The sequence below is a fragment of the Nansenia antarctica genome, assembly GCF_963989245.1.
Source record: "Nansenia antarctica genome assembly, chromosome: 3".
Lineage (NCBI taxonomy): Eukaryota > Metazoa > Chordata > Actinopteri > Argentiniformes > Microstomatidae > Nansenia > Nansenia antarctica.
Window position 1 is genome coordinate 76940006 of NC_137688.1, and position 21838 is coordinate 76961843.

A 21838-nucleotide genomic window follows, 5' to 3' on the forward strand; every position below is an offset into this window, starting at 1 on the left:
TGGCTACATAGTGTACAGGTTTTTATTTTTGCCTGCTCGCGGCTCTGTCAGCATTGATTGATTGATTGACTGAAAATGTTCATTGTGTGAAGCGCATTGAGTTGCATCTTGTAAGAAATGCGCTATACAAATAACATTTTTATTTTTTTTATTTTTTAATAAAAACACAGTAAAACAGTACCAACAGTACTAACAGTGAAAGCCGCTATGAAGGATTTAGAAATTGTAACATGTTCAAAACAGACATTCAGGATAAGTCAGTGAAGGAGGGGGGCATAGGTTTCACAACGGCAGAGATGTTTTATCATAAAGTGTCACATGACATTGGTGGGTGTCAAAATGACACATTTATAACATTTTCTGGATACCTTGGCAATAGTATATGGGCCTGGGGAGCCAGCAACCTGCGATTAAGTTGGTTTAGTAACAGATTACGATTAGCAGAGCGTCACAATTATTTTGCCTTCAACAACGCTAATGCAAAAATAAACAATCCCAAATCTTTGACATCATCTCTCCTTCTCTTCCTCCCTCTTCTCTCTTTCTCTTCCTCCCTCTCTCACATGGCCTTCTCTCCCTCCTGTTCGTTGTCTTCATTCAGAGGGTAGGGAGTCAGGTCAAAGGTCAGCATGCGGCTGGACATGCAGTCGTTAAACTGAACGAGAAAGAGAGGGAGAATAGAGATAAAACATTTACATTTAAATGTCTTTATTAGGATAAACCCCTTGAGATGTGTCATCTTGTTTTAGACAGCGTCCCAACATAATATCACAATCATAACAACAGAGTGTCAAAATAATAAAGAGTATAATTATGACAAAATACAGACAGACATGTGACAAACAACAACAACATACATTACTTATTGAAGGGATAGGTAGAGTAACAGATGAAGTTATCATCATGCACTTTATGATCTCTTCACTTTGGAAACAAACAGCTGTCTAAACTCCCAGCACCACAAGAGCCACCAACATAAGGAAGTGTAAAGAGAAGGCTTATAGAGAGAGTGACCCACTGGATGGGCGTAGTGGACCGGTACCTCGGAGTAAACCCCCAGCAGAGCGTCGGACCTGGAGTAGAACTCCTTCTTCAGGGAGATGAGGATGATCTGGAGGTTCTCCCTGGACAGATCCCTGAAGAAGGACATCACCTGCAGAGACGGGGGAAGCCCCAGGGACGTTATGAACACTGTACTACCATCCTCATCATCACTACACTACCCTCCTCATCATCACTACACTACCCTCCTCATCATCACTACACTACCCTCCTCATCATCACTACACTACCATCCTCCTCATCATCATGAATCAATCACCACTGTTCCACGCATGACATTATAGATTATGAGAATAAAACACTGAATGCCAGATGACCCAATGATTATTTTTTTTAACAGCATGGACATGATTGAACAACCTCATACAAGCATTAAAAAAATTTGGCTAAAGAAATTAAAAACTGCCAATACGCATTCAGTAGTCGGTATTCAGCCAAGTGTTTCCTTAATTTAAGTTTTGGGCTTCGGCCAAGAACTTTCATTTCGGTGCATCCCTAACCCTAACCCTAACCCCTAACCTCTAACACTAAGCCTTAACCCTAACCTCTAACCCCTAACCCCTAACCCTAAACCCTAACCCCTAACCCTAACCCTAACCCCTAACACTAAGCCTTAAGCCTAACCCCTAACACTAAGCCTTAACCCTAAACCCTAACCCCTAACACTAAGCCTTAACCCTAACCCCTAACACTAAGCCTTAACCCTAACCCCTAACACTAAGCCTTAACCCTAACCCTAACAATAAGCCTTAACCCTAACGCCTAACACTAACCCTAACCCCTAACCCTAACACTAAGCCTTAACCCTAACCCCTAACCCTAACCCCTAACACTAAGCCTTAACCCTAACCCCTAACACTAAGCCTTAACCCTAACCCCTAACCCTAACCCTAACACTAAGCCTTAACCCTAACCCCTAACCCTAACCCTAACCCCTAACCCCTAACACTAAGCTTTAACCCTAACCCCTAACACTAAGCCTTAACCCAACCCCTAACACTAAGCCTTAACCCTAACCCCTAACACTAAGCCTTAACCCTAACCCCTAACACTAAGCCTTAACCCTAACCCTAACCCCTAACACTAACCCCTAACCCCTAACACTAAGCTTTAACCCTAACCACTAACCCCTAACACTAAGCCTTAACCCCTAACCCCTAACACTAAGCCTTAACCCTAACCCCTAACACTAAGCCTTAACCCCTAACCCCTAACACTAAGCCTTAACCCTAACCCCTAACACTAAGCCTTAACCCAACCCCTAACACTAAGCCTTAACCCTAACCCCTAACACTAAGCCTTAACACTACCCCTAACCCCTAACACTAAGCCTTAACCCCTAACCCCTAACACTAAGCCTTAACCCTAACCCCTAACACTAAGCCTTAACCCTAACCCTAACCCCTAACACTAAGCCTTAACCCTAACCCCTAACACTAACCACTAACCCCTAACACTAAGCCTTAACCCCTAACCCCTAACACTAAGCCTTAACCCCTAACACTAAGCCTTAACCCTAGTTATAATCAACATGTCTTGCCTTGCCGATGTTGGTGTTGTCCAAAGCAGCATCAACCTCGTCCAGAACAAAGAAAGGAGCAGGACGGAAGCTGAGAGGAAAGTCATTAGAGAAGTCATTAGAGAAGTCCTTAGCAACAACAACAACAAACTTGAAGGCAGACAGACAAAATATGTGTCGACTGACGATGTAAACAGACACCTCTCGGAAAACAGAAATACGTCAAATTCGTCTTCAAAGTATTTCTGACCTAAAACTCAGATTTTCGTTTTTTCAGCTAACATTCAACTTGAAGATGTGAAGTACCCACTCGTTATTTTTCCGAACAGTTTTACGTTAATTAAATAAGTGTAATCTAGCAACAAAATAGGCTTGTTTGTCACGAAATAACATACGCTTTCACTTGGGTGTGATTGGCTGTTGAGCTCAAGGGGGAGGGACAAAGGAAGCCGTGTTTTAATGTTTACAATGAGAATGTGTTCTGAGTTTGTTCATAGATGAACACTGCTTAGCTCATCAATTATTCAGTAATGACTGACGGCACAAAGAAAGTCCCCAATAAATGAAACTTTACTAGGACAACATACGGATTTCACGGGATCAACATACCACAAGTAAGTAGCCTACAGTCCTTTGTTTGTTTGTTGGGCTAGCCGCGTTAGCTAGCGAACATTAGCTAGTACGTTATGTGTAGGGTTGGGTATCGTTTGGGTTTTATCCGGTACCGGTACCTAACCGATACTTTAAAAACGGTACCGGTACCAAAACGGTACTTAATTCGGTACTTTTGATTTTTTAAAATGACATATATATATATATATAATAATAACACGGTCGACAACATTAAACAGCTTTTCACTTTTTTATTGCTGAGGCACAATATTATTAGTTAAATATACACTCAAATTAAAATAAATGAAAATAAAACTCCTGCTGACTGAGGCACAATATACATATATATATATATATATATAATATTACAGTTAAATATACACTCAAATAACAAATAAAACTCCCACCTCAGCAATTATTTTGCAAAAAGATCAGCATATTTGCCTTCTCTGGCAAAATACGACACCTCTCTTGACTTTTTTATTGTCATTTTGACTTTTTTTTTGTTTTGACATAATTGTCTAATGGCACAGATTTATAAACATAAAGTAAACAAATATTGTTTTCACGTCACTTTACCTGAAACTGAACGACACAGCGCGGAGCGAATTCCCTGGTAAAACTTTTCTCTCCCCCCGCTGTCAACGGGAGTCGTCAACCAGGAAGCGGTGCTGAGAGAGCAAGACACGAATCTACCGGCATTTGACTGCCGCTGGACTGAGGAACACCATAGGCACAGCACATCGCCATAATAGCGATAAAGTGCGAAGGATTTTAAGCATTTTGAGCACTTCGCGTTGTTTTCGTCGAGTCGGGTGAAATGCAGCCACACTTTAGAACGCTGCTTCATTAGGGCCTTCGGCATTCTCGGTGACCTCGTAGCTAGGCTAGCTAGCGAAATTCGATAATATTATTATGATTATGATGATGATAATAATAATAATAATAATAATACAATAATACAATCACTAACTATATTACTACACTTACTATAAACTCACTCTTCTTAAGTTCTCAACACAACTGCTCACCTCACTACCACGACACGCACTGATTGGAAATTTAACAGGCGATGTCACGTCACGACTCAAGTCACGTGTGGTTGACTGTTGCATGACACCGGACACAAAAGTACCGAAATGAGGTACCGAAATCTCCTTTGCGATTCGGTACGGGTACATACCGAATGTAAAGTAACCGGTACCTACCGGTACCGATTTTCGGTACCCAACCCTAGTTATGTGTCGTCGTATTGCCTTTTAAAGACTTTCTAAAACAATCGCATAGTAGCGCATTATGCTGTTCTTATAAGTTGTGTTGTTGATACCGTGTACAGCTAGCTAACTGTGTTTATGTTTGTCTGTTTCAGAAGACAGAAGTATCTTTTTGATCAGAGAATTCTGTTCAGATGAGGCAAAAGACACCACATGCCCACCAGACGCCACAGCACCTCAGAAAACTGTATTACTTATCATTACTTACTTTACTCATTTACTTATTATTGTGATTATGTACCTTGCTGCAAACATTAGGACACAGGAATTGCACACTACCTGACTACTTGAGAAATACCTGAACACTTTCATTTTCATCTTGTTGAACTTTGCACAGCATGTTACACTATTGATTGCACTTTAATTCTGCTGTAGTGCGACTACCATCACTTATCACTTTATTACTTATCATTACTTACTTTACTTATTTACTTGTGATTATTGTGATGGTATTGTTGTGATTATGTACCTTGCTGCAAAGCTAATGTTGAAGAACCACAGCCAAATATTTGTATTATTGTGTACTGTAAAATAAATTCTGATTCTGATTCAAGACTTTTCATTAAAAGAATAATAGTTACAACAACCATAAAGCCTCCATAATGATAAGCTGGCTAATTAGCTTAGGTAATACCTTGCTAGGTAATAATGTTAGCTATAGCTGTCTGACCCAGTGAGTAACACTGACAGATATTGACAGCTGAGGGGTTGGGGGCGGGGTTAACCAGACATTGTTACCGCCCATTACCTGGCTGTGAAGGTGAGAAAAAACATTATCTTTGAATGGCATTTTCTGTGCTTAGTGATTTCAGGTGTAGCAACTTTCAAATACTCATGTCGTCTTCAATTTGTTTCCGATTTCAATGTATGATGCATCATTTGAAAGCTTACAGACTGTAGTTTAAGCACATGTAAAAAACAGAAAAACGATTTTGCCTACAGGTAGCCCTTTTCATTGTCAGTTGTCAACTTGTCACATATATATGTTACGGTACATGTGGGAAAACGGTTTATGGTGGCATTTCCCGGGACATGCTAGCATGTACCAAGTCGACGGTTTATGCTAGCATGTGCCGGAAAATGCCGGCATAAACCGTTTTCCCACATGTACCGTAACATATATACAACAATGACAATTTTGTCTTGGGTTTGATTTGATTAGATTTATTTAAGTTAAAAAGAGACACAAACATCAAATCACAGCGTAACCCTAACCCTAACCCATAACTAATGACGATAAAACACAGAGAAGTCAGAGACTTATTTCCGCTGTGGTCCTTTTCCACATGACACACCTGATAGACAAGCCATCAACATACACAACACATACATATGGGTGTTGTGTCTGCCTCCCATGTTACCTGTGAATGTCTGCCTTCCTGATGTTACCTGTTATTTTATTCTTTTGTTATTATGATGTCTGTATGTATAGAATGTTGACAATTGTCTGTATGTATAGAATGTTGACAATTGTCTGTATGTATAGAATGTTGACAATTGTCTGTATGTATAGAATGTTGACAATTGTCCAAATGTGATTGTTGTGTCAGACCCCAGGAAGACTAGCTAATGTCGTGGCGTTAGCTAACGGGGATCCTAATAAACAAACTAACAAACAAACAAACCTGTGGATGGCGAAGACCAGAGCCAGGGCAGCGATGGCCTTCTCCCCTCCAGACAGGTTGTCCATGGCCATGAACCTCTTCCCCGGAGCCACGCAGTGGTAGTTGATGCCGTCCAGGTAAGGCTCCTCTGGGTTCTCAGCACTCAGGATGGCCTGAGGGTAGTAGAGAGAACCAGGACCAAGAATGGTAAACAGACTGACTTATATAGACTGACTTATACAGACTGATTTATATAGCGCCTTATTCCAAAGCTCTTTACAACGGCCTCTCATTCACCCATTCACACACCCATTCACACACCAATGGCGGCAAGCTGCCATGCAAGGCGCCGGCCCCGCTCACTGGGAGCAATTTAGGGTTCAGTGTCTTGCCCAAGGACACTTCGACATGTGGCCAGCCGGGGCTCGAATCACCGATCTGCCAACCTTGCGATCATTAGATGGCGGCTCTACCTCCTGAGACACAGCTAGAGATGCTCCGATCTGATCGGCGCCGATCGATATCGGCCGATATGGCCTTGATCGGTTTTGATCTGAGTTCTCAAAACGGCCGATCAAACACGGCCGATCAGTTTACATAGAGAAATGGCGTCGCCAGTCTGGCAATATTACACAGTGTCGGAAAGAGACAACAAATACGCAGTTTGTAATGTCTGCTCAAAAGAAATTCCTCGCGGAGGAACGCACGCAAGGTCTTTCAATACCACGAATATCATACGGCATTTGCTGCGTTCGTCGATTCGCTCCGAGAGCGCCGAAGCGCACACTGGGCTCGACGTCATAAAGGGACCGAGTGCTTTGATTGGACAAGAGGCGTTCCACGAGTGCTGGTCAGAGTTCCAGAGCGACTTCACGAGCGTAGTGTAGGTAGTGTTCAGCGACGTCATGTGACCCCGCGAGCAGGAAGTCACTAAGCTAGGCTAAGGCCCATAGCAACAACAACTATTAGCGCGCAAGTTTTAGGTCTTCCTCTGTGCACCTTGCACAAGTGTAGATAGCGAGCGACTTTTCAGCATAGCAGGACATATTTTAGATGATAAGAGGAACAGGCTGAGTGCCAAAAACGCTGAGATGCTTGTATTTCTCAAGGCTAATCTGCCAGTGATGCTGCTTAAGAAGTAAGGTTTGAGTCTGAAATCTCCTTGGGTGCAATGTTTAGTTTTTTTGTTTTATTGATTATTGCTGACTTGCTGTCTTATCTCCTCCTAAATATGACTTGAAACTGACTGACTTGAAACAGTATTTTATATTTGGCTATAGCCTGTTTATGTTGCAGTTTAGTTTGGGTATGTTTATTGTTCCTCAGGAAAGCTACAGTATAAGCTCCCAGTTCTCTAAGAGCCCCTAGTTCCTCTCATTCGAGTGGAATGTTGCACATTTGATGTGACAGTGTACATTTTATTTATTATGATTTTTATTTTCACATTTTATTTGTTTTTCCTGAAGTAAGCTACAGGTGGTTGTGAATTCAATAAAACAGATGGTTGTCAATTCATGATACTTTCTCATCTCCTAATTTCATTTGAATACTTAATATACACCGGTCCGGTCACTAGCCTCCGTGTCCTGTTTGTCCTGTTGCGTTTCCCGTAGTTGTTCTTCCGGGTTCAGAGCACGCTGGCGTCCGCGTTGTGACTGCCGCTTCTGTTCCCGGTCCTGTCTCCTGTCCTTTTGTATCCTGTCTTTTTGTATCCTGTCCTGTCTCCTTTTGTATCCTGTCTTATCCTTTTCGTATCCTGTTCCGCCGAACTCCGCTGCCTTCACCCCCGCCATCTCCCGCCTCTCACCGCCTTCACTACCGGACTGCATTACTCACCGCCTTCACTACCGGACTGCAATACTCACCGCCTTCACTACCGGACTGCAATACTCACCGCCTTCACTACCGGACTGCAGTACTCACCGCCTTCACTACCGGACTGCAGTACCCACCGCCTCACCGTTCCTGTCCCCGGGCTCTGTGTTGCCGACCGACCCGCTGCGCGCCGCTCTCAGTCATCGCTGGCCCGGCCGTGCTGTGCTATTACCCTCGTCCCGGGAGGTAGCCACCGCTCCCTCCCCGGTTCGGGGGTTGCCATCTCCGCAGGTGAGTGTCGGTCGTTCCCAGCCTTCACTCACTGCTGCGCGATTTGGTCGCTGGCATGGCACGGCTTGGCTGGCTGGCCGCGCGGGTTCGGTCCCAGGCTGGCAATACAGATGACAACGGCAACGGCTGCTGCTGCCACCAAGGCTGGCATTCTCCGCTGCCGCCGCCACATCCATCGAGGCTCCCAGCAACATCAACACCGGACTCTACACCACCCCCCCCTCCCCGTTCGCTGACTCTCTGTTCCATGTTACTTGTTGTGGTTGCTTGTTGTTTTTTGTGTCTCCCCATGTGTGTCCTATATTGTCAGCGTCTTTGAGCCCTGGAAAAGCGCTATATAAATTAAATTAATTATTATTATTATTATTATAATTATACAATGTCAATGGTGTTAAGAATAATTAAAAACAAATAATGCTACACAATAAATAGAATGCTTCAATTGCCATTTTCGACGCTGTGATCGGTGATCGGTGATATCGGATCGGCAGATCACTGATTCCAGTGATCGGTGATCGGCACCAAAAACCCTGATCGGAGCATCTCTAGACACAGCCTCTACCTCCTGAGACACAGCCTCTACCTCCTGAGACACAGACACCTCTACCTCCTGAGACACAGCCTCTACCTCCTGAGACACAGCCTCTACCTCCTGCGACACAGACTCTACCTCCTGAGACACAGCCTCTACCTCCTGAGACACAGCCTCTACCTCCTGAGACACAGCCTCTACCTCCTGAGACACAGACACCTCTACCTCCTGAGACACAGCCTCTACCTCCTGAGACACAGCCGCCTCGGTCTCACCTGGGCGCTGGTGTTCCTGCACAGCTGCTTGTAGATCTGGTCGATGGCCGTGGACACGTGCTCGAAGCACTGGCTGAAGAGGCGGAAGCGCCGGGCCTTGACCTCCTCAAACTCCTGGTGGCGCTGCTGGGTGGCCTTGGTGCTGGCCTCGAACGCTGCAGCACAGGACAGAGGGGAGACATGGTCAAAACTGTGAAGTTTTACGGACATGGCACGGGATTTAGACCACAGACGACCGTCTCCGTAATTATTAGAAATTACCAGAGGTCCCTAGGTAATACTAATCCTGTCCTCCAAATAGGGCTTAACACTACAAAAAACACACCGGTTTGACGTGTGCAGAAGGAAGTGCTCGAGTACATACAGTGGGGAAAGTATTTCACCCCCTGCTGATTTTGTGAGTTTACCCCCTTACAAAGAAATTAACAGTCTATCATTTTAATGTTAGGTTCATTTCAACAGTGAGACAGAATATCAAAAGAATTCCCAGAAAATCACGTAATATGAATTTTGAAGGGGAAAAAAAGTGTTTTATTGAGTAAAATAAGTATTTCACCCCCTAGCAAAACATGACTCAGTACTTGGTGGAGAAACCCTTGTCGGCAAGCACAGCAGTCAGATGTTAAACTCACAAAATCAGCAGGGGGTGAAATACTTATTTTCTCCACTGTATGCATACTCGTGGAGAGAAATGCTCATTTAATTTGTGAACAGGCGTCTCTCTGCTTCATCCAGAGTAGCCGTACCGTCCGTCACCAGCTGGAGGCGGTCCCTGACCTCCCTCATCCTGTCCAGGGCTTTGAGGTTGGGCACCGTGGAGCGCTGCAGAGCCAGGTCCACACAGGACGCCTCCGCTGCCAGACTCTCCAGCTGGCCCTCCACCTCCTCCCCTGCTAGACCCTGAACACATAACACTGTTATAACACACACAACACTGTTATAACACACTACAACACTGTTATAACACTGTTATAACACACTACAACACTGTTATAACACACTACAACACTGTTATAACACACTACAACACTGTTATAACACACTACAACACTGTTATAACACTGTTATAACACACACAACACTGTTATAACACACTACTACACTGTTATAACCAGGGGTGCACATAACTTTTTGGGGACAGTGCTCAGAGGAGCACCTAGGGATGCTGCTTGGTGCTCCCCGAGCTCGCGAGTCACGACCCGTCCCACAGGATGGATGAAAAAGGGATACATGGATAACTTATATTAGCAAAACGACATTTGTTCATAAATAAAGATGAACGAACAAATGATTGTGTGCAAAACAAAAGAAACAAATGCAAAATCAAATGACTGCTCTTTAAGCATGAAAGTCTGTCAGACTCCTTTAAACACAATGAAATCAACTGACATCTCTAAGCACTAACTGAATGTCTGTTCTTTAAACACAATGAAATCAACTGACATCTCTTTAAGCACTGCTCTGTTCTGTAAACACTGAAATCAACTTTTCAACAAAAAGTTACAGCCTAAGCATTTATTTATGCTACAAGCTTAATCATCATCATCACTGCTCTCTTGACTGCTGTTAATACTGTCCTCAATTTCAACCATGGTAGAGGATGTTCACTTTAAATAGCTCATTATTTTGATTGTGCAACAAAGTTTTTTTTTTTTCTTCTAATAGAATTCCCAACCATATTCCCTGGGTCAGGGGTCGAGGTGCGATAATGAAGCTGTAAAACAAACGTCTGAACGTTTGAAAGCTTCAGAGAAAAGAAACGTGAAGTCCCTTGGTGTTGTTTTTCCTTTTAGCGACGAGTCGTTCGGGACTGAATTTTCACGTGCGGCGTGATAACCGTGATAACCGTGCGATACGCGATACGCGGAATGAAAGTACGAGTTACGATACTTTCCGAATGTTTTCGTGAGGGGAGTCGCCGTGGTCGTCGTCGGTCGACTGTTGTGATGGATTGCTGAGGGGACGGCAAATAGTTACTTAGTGGGGCTTGCAGTGATGCAGCAGTCAGCAGTCAGCAGTTGTATTTTGAGGAAGTAAATTCCTCTCCCAGCGCTTCCAGCTTTTGGTGCGCAAGAGCGCGTTCATGCCGCTGATCTGCCGCGCAGCATGCATTTTGGCGACGCATGCGCACTGGCGCACCAGTTATGTGCACCCCTGGTTATAACACACTACACAACACTGTTATAACACACAGGACGCCTCTGCTGCCAGCCTCTCCAGCTGGCCCTCCACCTCCCCTCCTGCTAGACCCTGAACACACGTGACACAAGTCAAGTACAGAATAACAACAGGTGCAGAAATAAAAGTGCAGAAAAGTGCAGTTGTCGGGAGGCAGGCTCACCTCAGGTCAAAGGCCAGGGAGAAGAGGTGTGTCTTAGCCACCTCCCCCTACCTTCTTCTCTACCTGCTTAACAGTAACCCACCACCTCCACCTCCCCCTACCTTCAGTTCCTCTGGCAGGCCAGAGTAGTCGATGACCATGCGTGTTAACAGTAACCCACCATCTTCACCTCCCCCTACCTTCAGTTCCTCTGGCAGGCCAGAGTAGTCGATGACCATGCGTGTTAACAGTAACCCACCACCTCCACCTCCCCCTACCTTCAGTTCCTCTGGCAGGCCAGAGTAGTCGATGACCATGCGTGCCTCTCTCTCGTACACGTCCATGGTGGAGGGGCAGGAGCTCTCAGAGTCCAGCTGCAGACACAACCACAGCATCATAGAGGTCAGGGGTCAGGTGGTGACAGCTTGTTATTAATGCTAAATGGTAAATACTTATTCCCCCCACTGTATGGAATACAGACAGACAAACAGACTGAAGAACTGCTTCTACCACAGGGCCGTCAAGGCCCTGAACACAGCAAAGGCCTAAGTTCTGGGCCCAGGACAGTCCGGACGGATTGTATGGCAGCTAGTGCTGAGGCACAAACATGTACATTTCAAGCCTGCAAACTGTGACACTTTAAAATAACGTGAAAAAATACTTTTGTGCAATATGACAACCCTAGTTGACTATCTGTGCAGTATAGTACAGTGAATTGTGTACATAGCCTTTATTGATGTAAACCAGCTCCTTACCTTCTTGTGATTTTATGCTTTTTTTTTTTTTTTTTTCCTTTCCTAACACCAGGGGAGCCACCCCTCCTAAATTTCGTTGTTTGGTACCTGTACTGTAGCAATGACAAATAAAGTCCTTTCATTCATTCATTCATTCATTCATAGACATCTAATGGACTGACTTATATAGCGCCTTATTCCAAAGCGCTTTACAACGGCCTCTCATTCACCCGTTCACACACACATTCACACACCAATGGCAGCAAGCTACCATGCAAGGCGCCGGCCGGCCCGCTCACTGGGAGCAATTTGTGGTTCAGTGTCTTGCCCAAAGACACTTCGACATGTGGCCAGCCGGGGCTCGAACCACCGATCTGCCAACCTTGCGATCATTAGACAGTGGCTCTACCTCCTGAACCCCAGCCGCCCCAAGACCAGTCTTAACTTTGTTTTTAACTGTTTATACAGCTGGGCCACCGGTCTCGTCTCTGTCTCTCTGTCTCTCTGTCTCTCTGTCCTACCTGCATCTCAGAGATCTGGTCTCTCTGTCCTACCTGCATCTCAGAGATCTGGTCTCTCTGTCCTACCTGCATCTCAGAGATCTGGTCTCTCTGTCCTACCTGCATCTCAGAGATCTGGTCTCTCTGTCCTACCTGCATCTCAGAGATCTGGTCTCTCTGTCCTACCTGCATCTCAGAGATCTGGTCCCTGTTCCCTGCCAGCAGCGTGACCTCCAGGCCCTGGATCTTACCTGCACCTGGCTGATGTCGTCCAGGTGTCCAGACAGCAGGGTGATGTCGAGGCCCTGGATCTTACAGGCCAGCAGCAGGTTGTGTTTGGCCAGGTGCTTCTGCTCCAAGGCCGTCTCCACGATGATCACCTCCCTCTGCAGCTTCACCAGCGCCCTGGGGGGGGGGGGGGGGAGGGGGAGGCAGGGAGGGGGGGGGGTGAGAGAGGGAGGCAGGGAGGGGGGGGGGATGAGAGAGGGAGGCAGGGAGGGGGGGGGGATGAGAGAGGGAGGGGGGGGGATGAGAGAGGGAGGCAGGGGAGGGTGGGTGAGAGAGGGAGGCAGGGAGGGGGGGGGATGAGAGAGGGAGGCAGGGAGGGGGGGATGAGAGAGGGAGGCAGGGGAGGGGGGGTGAGAGAGGGAGGCAGGGGAGGGGGGGTGAGAGAGGGAGGCAGGGAGGGGGGGGGATGAGAGAGGGAGGCAGGGGGGGGGGGGTGAGAGAGGGAGGCAGGGGAGGGGGGGTGAGAGAGGGAGGCAGGGAGGGGGGGTGAGAGAGGAAGGCAGGGAGGGGGGGGGATGAGAGAGGGAGGCAGGGAGGGGAGGGTGAGAGAGGGAGGCAGGGGAGGAGGGGTGAGAGAGGGAGGCAGGGGAGGGGGGATGAGAGAGGGAGGCAGGGAGAGTGAGGGAGGCAGGGGAGGGGGGGTGAGAGAGGGAGGCAGGGAGGGGGGGGGTGAGAGAGGGAGGCAGGGAGGGGGAGGTGAGAGAGGGAGGCAGGGAGGGGATGAGAGAAGGAGGCAGGGAGGGGGGGTGAGAGAGGGAGGCAGGGGAGGGGGGGTGAGAGAGGGAGGCAGGGAGGGGTGAGAGAGGGATCCACATTCCAAACAGAAAAGCTTTAGGGGGAATAGCGATATATATGAATTGACAATACAGTTTAGACCTTCGTAGCGATGTGCTTTGTTAGCCGCTAGCTGTTAGCCGCTAGCTGTTAGCAGCGTTCAAATACGCCTGTCCTGTTACATTTTTCTCCGATTTCAATGTATGACACATCATTTGAAAGCTTACAATCTGTAGCTTAAGCACATGTAAAAAATAAATAAGAACAGACTGGTTACCTGGAGCTGCCCTGGAGGCTCTTGGTCTTCTGGTCCAGCTCAGCCTTGGAGTCGGCCAGCTGGACCTTCTTACCCAGCAGACAGTTCTTCAGCTCCAGGGCTTTGGACTGGCTCTCCTCCACCACCACCAGCAACCTCTCCTCCTCCTGAGAGACAGAGAGAGAGAGAGAGAGAGAGAGAGAGAGAGAGAGAGAGAGAGAGAGAGAGAGAGAGAGAGAGAGACAGACAGACAGAGAGAGAGAGAGAGAGAGAGAGAGAGAGAGACAGAGAGAGAGACAGAGAGAGAGAGAGACAGAGAGAGAGACAGAGACAGAGAAAGAGAGAGAGAGAGAGAGAGATAGGAGAGAGAGAGACAGAGAGAGAGAGACAGAAAGAGAGAGAGAGACAGAGAGAGACAGAGAGAGAAAGAGAGGGAGAGAGAGAGACAGAGAGAGAGAGAAAGAGAGGGAGAGAGAGAGACAGAGAGAGAGAGAGAGGAAGAGAGGGAGAGAGAGAGAGAGAGAGAGAGAAAGAGAGAGAGACAGAGAGAGAGAGAGAGACAGAGAGAGAAAGAGAGAGAGAGAGACAGAGAGAGAGAGAGAGAGAGAGAGAGAGAGAGAGAGAGAGAGAGAGAGAACAGACATACTGGGCTTTAGACTGGGGTTTTTTTGGGGGGTGTAACATATTGTGCTTACATTACATTACAAGATTGACTTGTTCAGTAATGAATCAAAGCACAAAACAAGTGCCTAAAAAAATTAGGTTTTCCCAGACATCATATTCAATTCACAGGACAGGGTATATACAGGAATCTTGAGGTTAATTTCAATACCTTTCTAAGACTTTTTAAAGACCGTGTCAATATTTTTCCAGACCTCACCGCCACTTGGAGCTGTAACCGTTTACATCAGTGACACCTTTAACTTAACAGTTTTAGTTTGCAATAGACTAGACCACGATCATACAACAGAATTTCCGGTTCATCTTTGTTTTTTAATAAAACAAATAAGTTCACTAAAAGTTTGTAGGACTCAAACTCTTTGGACAGAGTCTAATTCAGAAAAATACCCAAAAAATTCAAGACCTCATAACATCGTGATAAGACTTTTTAGTACTAAGGGTCTTGATTTTCCCAAAATTGATTTATCAACTTTTAATACTTTTCAAGACACCGCGGATACCCTGTTTTTAGCTAATTGTTTTCTGGTGTTTGATTGTTTTAGTGTTTGTGTTGTTTGTGATTAGCCGCGCTAGCTAGCAAACATTAGCTAGCATGTTTTATTGTGGTGTTGACACTGAACAGAACTGTTTGTTTGTTTGTTGGCGTTATTGACCAGACCGTGTCACATATCTGGAACCTTCTGACGAGCCGCAGACAGAGCAGAGGGGAGGGAAAGTGAGAAAGAAAGAAAGGAGGGAGGGAGGGAGGGAGGGAGGGGTGTGGTTTCACCTTATTCTGCTCCTCCATCTTCTGCTCCTCCGTGGTGATGGTGTCCTCCAGCTTCCTCTGCTTCTTCCTCAGCTGCTCCAGCTGACCCTGCTCGTACTCCAGCTGGGCTCCCAGACGCGTGGACTGGCTCTCAAACTCCAGCCTGGGGGGGGGGGGAAAGAGAGAGGGGAGAGGGGAGAGAGAGAGAGAGGGGAGAGGGGAGAAAGAGAGGGGAGAGGGGAGTGGTGTAGTTGAGGGAAAATAAAAACAAATAAAAACTCTCCACGATTCACACAAGTCACCCAAATTGACGTGAAAAAAGCAAAAAAGCGCAGAAAAGCGAGTTGTTTGCATCCCTGCAAAGCATCTGTAGTGTAGTTGAGTTGAGACTCTTCTAAAGCATCTGTAGTGTAGTCGTCATGGTAACAGAGTGGTGTAGTTGTCACGGTAACAGGTAACAGAGTGATGTAGTTGTCGCGGTAACAGGGTGGCGTGGTCGTCATGGTAACAGAGTGGTATTACCTCCTCCTGTCCGTCTCCTGCTGGTCTCCCAGGTGCTCCTGCTCGTACTGCCTGACGTTGGCCACGCCCACCTCCGCACACCAGTCTGAGAACACCAGGTCCTCCAGCTGAGAGAGAGACACGTTAGAGAGACCAACAGCACACCAGTCTGAGAACACCAGGTCCTCCAACTGAGAGAGACACGTTAGAGAGACCCGCAGCACACCAGTCTGAGAACACCAGGTCCTCCAACTGAGAGAGACACGTTAGAGAGACCAGCAGCACACCAGTCTGAGAACACCAGGTCCTCCAGCTGAGAGAGACACGTTAGAGAGACCAGCAGCACACCAGTCTGAGAACACCTGGTCCTCCAACTGCACACACATAGCGTTAGCCTCGTAGCATAATTGCCTAAGTCATGCTTCACTTGTGGTCAGCCGAGCCATCTTTGTATGTAGTGTCAAACATGCCTCTGTCAAAGAGATGACTTGGGCAGATAGATAGATGATTTTGGAATGTAACGAGCATTCTGATAGGCTGATGTCATAGAGGCAATAATGCACAGTGAATCAGCAGTGTTAGGAGAGTAGAGTTAGTCAGATATCTCAATTTGGCCAAAATATGACAACTATGCTATGAGGCTAACGATATGAGAGACCATACCCCACAACGGTTAAAACTGTTAAACGTACGAAGCACGAAACCTCTCGCATCTATTATACCCTAACTCCCCTAACTCCCCTAACTCCCCCTAACTCCCCTAACTCCCCCTAACTCCCCTAATTACCGCTAACTCCCCCTAACTCCCCCTAACTCCCCTAACTCCCCTAACTCCCCCTAACTCCCCTAACTCCCCCTAACTCCCCTAATTACCGCTAACTCCCCCTAACTCCCCCTAACTCCCCTAACTCCCCTAACTCCCCCTAACTCCCCTAACTCCCCCTAACTCCCCTAATTACCGCTAACTCCCCCTAACTCCCCCTAACTCCCCTAACTCCCCTAACTCCCCCTAACTCCCCTAACTCCCCCTAACTCCCCTAACTACCCCTAACTCCCCCTAACTACCCCTAACTCCCCTAACTCCCCCTAACTCCCCTAACTCCCCCTAACTACCCTAACTCCCCTAACTCCCCCTAACTCCCCTAACTCCCCCTAACTCCCCTAATTACCGCTAACTCCCCCTAACTCCCCCTAACTCCCCTAACTCCCCTAACTCCCCCTAACTCCCCTAACTACCCCTAACTCCCCCTAACTACCCCTAACTCCCCTAACTCCCCCTAACTCCCCTAACTCCCCCTAACTCCCCCTAACTACCCTAACTCCCCTAACTACCCCTAACTACCCTCTAACTACCCCTAACTCCCCCTAAATCCCCTAACTACCCCTAACTCCCCTAACTACCCCTAACTCCCCTAACTACCCCTAACTCCCCCTAACTACCCCTAACTCCCCCTAACTCCCCCTAACTCCCCCTAACTCCCCCTAACTCCCCTAACTCCCCCTAACTCCCCCTAACTACCCCTAACTCCCCTAACTCCCCTAACTCCCCCTAACTCCCCTAACTCCCCTAACTCCCCTAACTCCCCCTAACTCCCCTAACTCCCCTAACTCCCCCTAACTCCCCTAACTACCCCTAACTACCCTCTAACTACCCCTAACTCCCCCTAACTCCCCTAACTACCCCTAACTCCCCTAACTACCCCTAACTACCCTCTAACTACCCCTAACTCCCCCTAAATCCCCTAACTCCCCCTAACTCCCCTAACTCCCCCTAACTCCCCTAACTCCCCCTAACTCCCCCTAACTCCCCCTAAATCCCCTAACTCCCCCTAACCCCCCTAACTCCCCTAACTCCCCTAACTACCCCTAACTCCCCTAACTACCCCTAACTCCCCCTAACTACCCCTAACTCCCCCTAACTCCCCCTAACTCCCCTAACTACCACTAACTCCCCTAACTACCCCTAACTACCCCTAACTCCCCCTAACTACCCCTAACTCCCCCTAACTACCCCTAACTACCCCTAACTACCCCTAACTCCCCCTAACTACCCCTAACTACCCCTAACTACCCCTAACTCCCCCTAACTCCCCCTAACTACCCCTAACTCCCCCTAACTCCCCCTAACTCCCCCTAACTCCCCCTAACTCCCCTAACTCCCCCTAACTCCCCCTAACTACCCCTAACTCCCCTAACTCCCCCTAACTACCCTAACTCCCCTAACTCCCCTAACTACCCCTAACTCCCCCTAACTCCCCCTAACTCCCCCTAACTCCCCCTAACTACCCCTAATTACCCCTAACTCCCCCTAACTCCCCCTAATTACCCCTAACTCCCCTAACTCCCCCTAACTACCCCTAACTACCCCTAACCCCCCTAACTAAACCTAAGCTGTGATAACAGCACTGACCTGCTCCAGCTTGGCTTTGACGGTCCGTATGTCGACGTCCTTCAGCTCCACGTTGTCCTTCTGCATCTGGACATCAGACGCCAGGTTGGCCAGCTCACTCTGCAGTCTGGACACTTCCTGTATCAGGGACCAAACACTGTTACTCTCCTGGACACTTCCTGTATCAGGGACCAAACACTGTTACTCTCCTGGACACCTCCTGTATCAGAGTCTTACAACGCTGTCACCTGCTCTTGGTCTGTAACTCTCTCTCTCTCTCTCTCTCTCTCTCTCTCTCTCTCTCTCTCTCTCTCTCTCTGTCTCTCTCTCTCTGTCTCTCTCTCTCTCTGTCTCTCTGTCTCTCTCTCTCTCCCTCCCTCCCTCTCCCTCTCTCTCTCTCTATATACAGTATGACATCACAGGGGGTCAGTATGACATCACAGGGGTCGGTATGACATCACAGGAGGTCGGTATGACATCACAGGGGGTCAGTATGACATCACAGGGGTCGGTATGACATCACAGGGGATCAGTAGGACATCACAGGGGGTCAGTATGACATCACAGGGGGTCAGTATGACATCACAGGGGTCAGGGGTTACCGCTTGGCAGGCGGGGACGTCCTTCTTGCAGAGCCGGTCCAGGTCTGACAGGGAGTACTTCAGCCTGGTCTGGACCCCCAGGGCCTGCACCTGCACCTGCTTAAGCTCCACCTCCTTACGCCTCAGCTTCATCAGACCCTGTCACATGACCAGGGTCATACCTCATAAATCAGCCTGCCTCCTACACCGAAAAACTGCAAAATAGCTTCATACTAGCTTATCCTGATGTGATTTAGAAAATGTAAGGATACTGGGTGGTAGAACGCACATATCTAGGACAAGTCATGAAAGGAGGGGTCCTGAAATTTGATCGAGTGCAAAGATATTTAAAAACATTTACTCACGGCCGTTCTAGTGTTAATATGTGTGTGTGTGTGTGTGTGTGTGTGTGTGCGTGTGTGTGTAGGTGGTGGTGCAGTGTGTGTGTGTAGGTGGTGGTGCAGAGTGTGGGTGTGTGTAGGTGGTGGTGGTGCAGCATGTGTGTGTGTAGGTGGTGGTGCAGCGTGTGTGTGTGTAGGTGGTGGTGGTGCAGCGTGTGTGTGTGTAGGTGGTGGTGCAGCGTGTGTGTGGTGCAGCGTGTGTGTGTGTAGGTGGTGGTGCAGCGTGTGTGTGTGTAGGTGGTGGTGCAGCGTGTGTGTGTGTAGGTGGTGGTGGTGCAGCGTGTGTGTGTGTAGGTGGTGGTGGTGCAGCGTGTGTGTGTAGGTGGTGGTGCAGCGTGTGTGTGTGTAGGTGGTGGTGGTGCAGCGTGTGTGTGTGTAGGTGGTGGTGGTGCAACGTGTGTGTGTGTAGGTGGTGGTGCAGCGTGTGTGTGTGTGTAGGTGGTGGTGGTGCAGCGTGTGTGTGTGTGTGTAGGTGGTGGTGGTGCAGCGTGTGTGTAGGTGGTGGTGCAGCGTGTGTGTGTGTAGGTGGTGCAGCGTGTGTGTGTGCAGGTGGTGGTGGTGCAGCGTGTGTGTGTAGGTGGTGGTGCAGTGTGTGTGTGTGTAGGTGGTGGTGCAGCGTGTGTGTGTGTAGGTGGTGCAGCGTGTGTGTGTGTGCAGGTGGTGGTGGTGCAGCGTGTGTGTGTGTGTAGGTGGTGGTGCAGCGTGTGTGTGTGTAGGTGGTGGTGCAGCGTGTGTGTGTGTAGGTGGTGGTGTAGCGCGTGTGTGTGTAGGTGGTGGTGCAGCGTGTGTGTGTGTAGGTGGTGGTGCAGCGTGTGTGTGTAGGTGGTGGTGTAGCGCGTGTGTGTGTAGGTGGTGGTGCAGCGTGTGTGTGTGTGTAGGTGGTGGTGCAGCGTGTGTGTGTGTAGGTGATGGTGCAGCGTGTGTGTGTGTAGGTGGTGGTGGTGCAGCGTGTGTGTGTGTAGGCGGTGGTGCGGCGTGTGTGTGTAGGTGGTGGTGGTGCAGTGTGTGTGTGTGTAGGTGGTGCAGCGTGTGTGTGTGTAGGTGGTGGTGCAGCGTGTGTGTGTGTGGGTAGGTGGTGGTGCAGCGTGTGTGTGTGTAGGTGGTGGTGCAGCATGTGTGTGTGTAGGTGGTGGTGCAGCGTGTGTGTGTGTAGGTGGTGCAGCGTGTGTGTGTGTAGGTGGTGGTGCAGCGTGTGTGTGTGTAGGTGGTGGTGCAGCGTGTGTGTGCAGGTGGTGCAGCGGCGTGCAGCCTCACGCTCAGCTCAGCGGTCAGCGCCTCCTTGCGGTCTGTGAGCCGGGCCATGTCCTTCTCCTCCCAGCGCCGCGCGCTGCTCCTCAGGCTGCTGGACCCCCCGGAGATCACCCCCGACTTAGAGAACATGCTGCCGTCCAGGGACACCGTCTGCAGGGAGGACAGACAGAGATCACCCCCGACTTAAGCCCAATTTATGCTTCTGCGTCGAATTTACGCGCGCCTACGCCGTAGGCTACGCAAGGGCTCTCCCAATTTATAGTTCTACGTTGGTCGCGTCGCGTCGCGTTGGTCGGTGTACTCATAGCGGCATATTAGCGATCAAAAAACTTATTTTTGTTATGCCTGTTGTAAAGAAAATGTCTATAATGCATTGAAATGACAGTAAACTAAGATAATAAGATGGTTATCATACATTTTCAAATCTTTATTAATAAGTAGGGGTGCCGTACGGATCGCCCCCGACGGTTCGGCACGCATGTGTACCGCGGATCAATTGCAAAATGTAACCAAGTAATAATATTACTTAATATTAGTTAATATCCCTTGTAAATCACAATGTAGAGTTTCCATGAAAAGATAGACGCGACAGTTGCGTGCTTTGTTTTACTCTAAAGCGCAATGATAGGTTGATAATGGGGAAAAAAATCCAGAACAACAAGGCTGCGTTCGTAAATTCGCTCTGGAATCTGATCAGCATTCATGGAACGCCTCTTGTCCAATCAAATGACTTGGTCCCTTTATGATGTCGGACCCAGTGTGCTCTCCGGCGCTCTCAGAGCAAATTTACGAACGCAGCCCAAGTGTATCATGCTGCTAATGTTGGCGACAGAGAAGAACTCGAAATGCCTCCCTCGTCATTTAAATCCCATGTATGGGAGCACTTTGGCTTCTCTGTCAATTACAGTATATCTCAAAAGTGAGTACACCCTTTAGATTTTTGCAAATATTCTGTTATATCCTTTCAGGGAATAACATTATCCTACTGAAACTTTGATATAACTTAAAGTAGTCAGTGTGCTGCTTGAATAACAGTATAGATTTATTGTCCTTTGAAAATTACCCAGTACACAGCTGTTAATGTCTAAACAGCTGGCAACAAAAGTGAGTACACCCCATAGTGAACATGTCCTAATTGTGCCCAATGATGTTGTTTTCCCGCCCTGGTGTCATGTGACTCGTTAGTGTTACAAGGATTCAGGTGTAAATGATAAGCAGGGCTGTTAAATTTGGTGTTTTGGGCACAATTCTCTCTGAATGCTGGACAACATGGCACCTCATGGCAAGGAACTCTCTGAGCGGCTTATTATTGCGCTTCACAAAGATGGCCTTGGCTATAAGAAGATTGCCAACACCCTGAAAATGAGTTGCAGCACAGTGGCTAAGATCATACAGCGGTTTTTCAGGACAGGTTCCACTCGGAACAGGCC

At 47.9% G+C, this 21838-nt stretch overlaps 1 pseudogene across 1 annotated transcript in view; it reads right to left on the minus strand.

Annotated features, from left to right (window-relative positions):
- Positions 1-559: 559 nt before the first annotated feature.
- LOC308154427 (structural maintenance of chromosomes protein 1B-like) overlaps positions 560-21838 on the minus strand; it is a 42983-nt pseudogene continuing 21704 nt past the window's right edge. Inside the window, exons 11-25 of the transcript in view lie at positions 20412-20558; positions 18778-18915; positions 18197-18313; positions 15808-15914; positions 15307-15448; positions 13878-14017; positions 12790-12943; positions 11505-11678; positions 11175-11234; positions 9731-9884; positions 8985-9139; positions 6093-6244; positions 2603-2672; positions 1043-1153; positions 560-655 (exon numbers count right to left, since the gene is read on the minus strand). The product of the transcript in view is annotated as a structural maintenance of chromosomes protein 1B-like (transcript). The remainder of the gene's footprint in view (positions 656-1042; positions 1154-2602; positions 2673-6092; positions 6245-8984; positions 9140-9730; positions 9885-11174; positions 11235-11504; positions 11679-12789; positions 12944-13877; positions 14018-15306; positions 15449-15807; positions 15915-18196; positions 18314-18777; positions 18916-20411; positions 20559-21838) is intronic.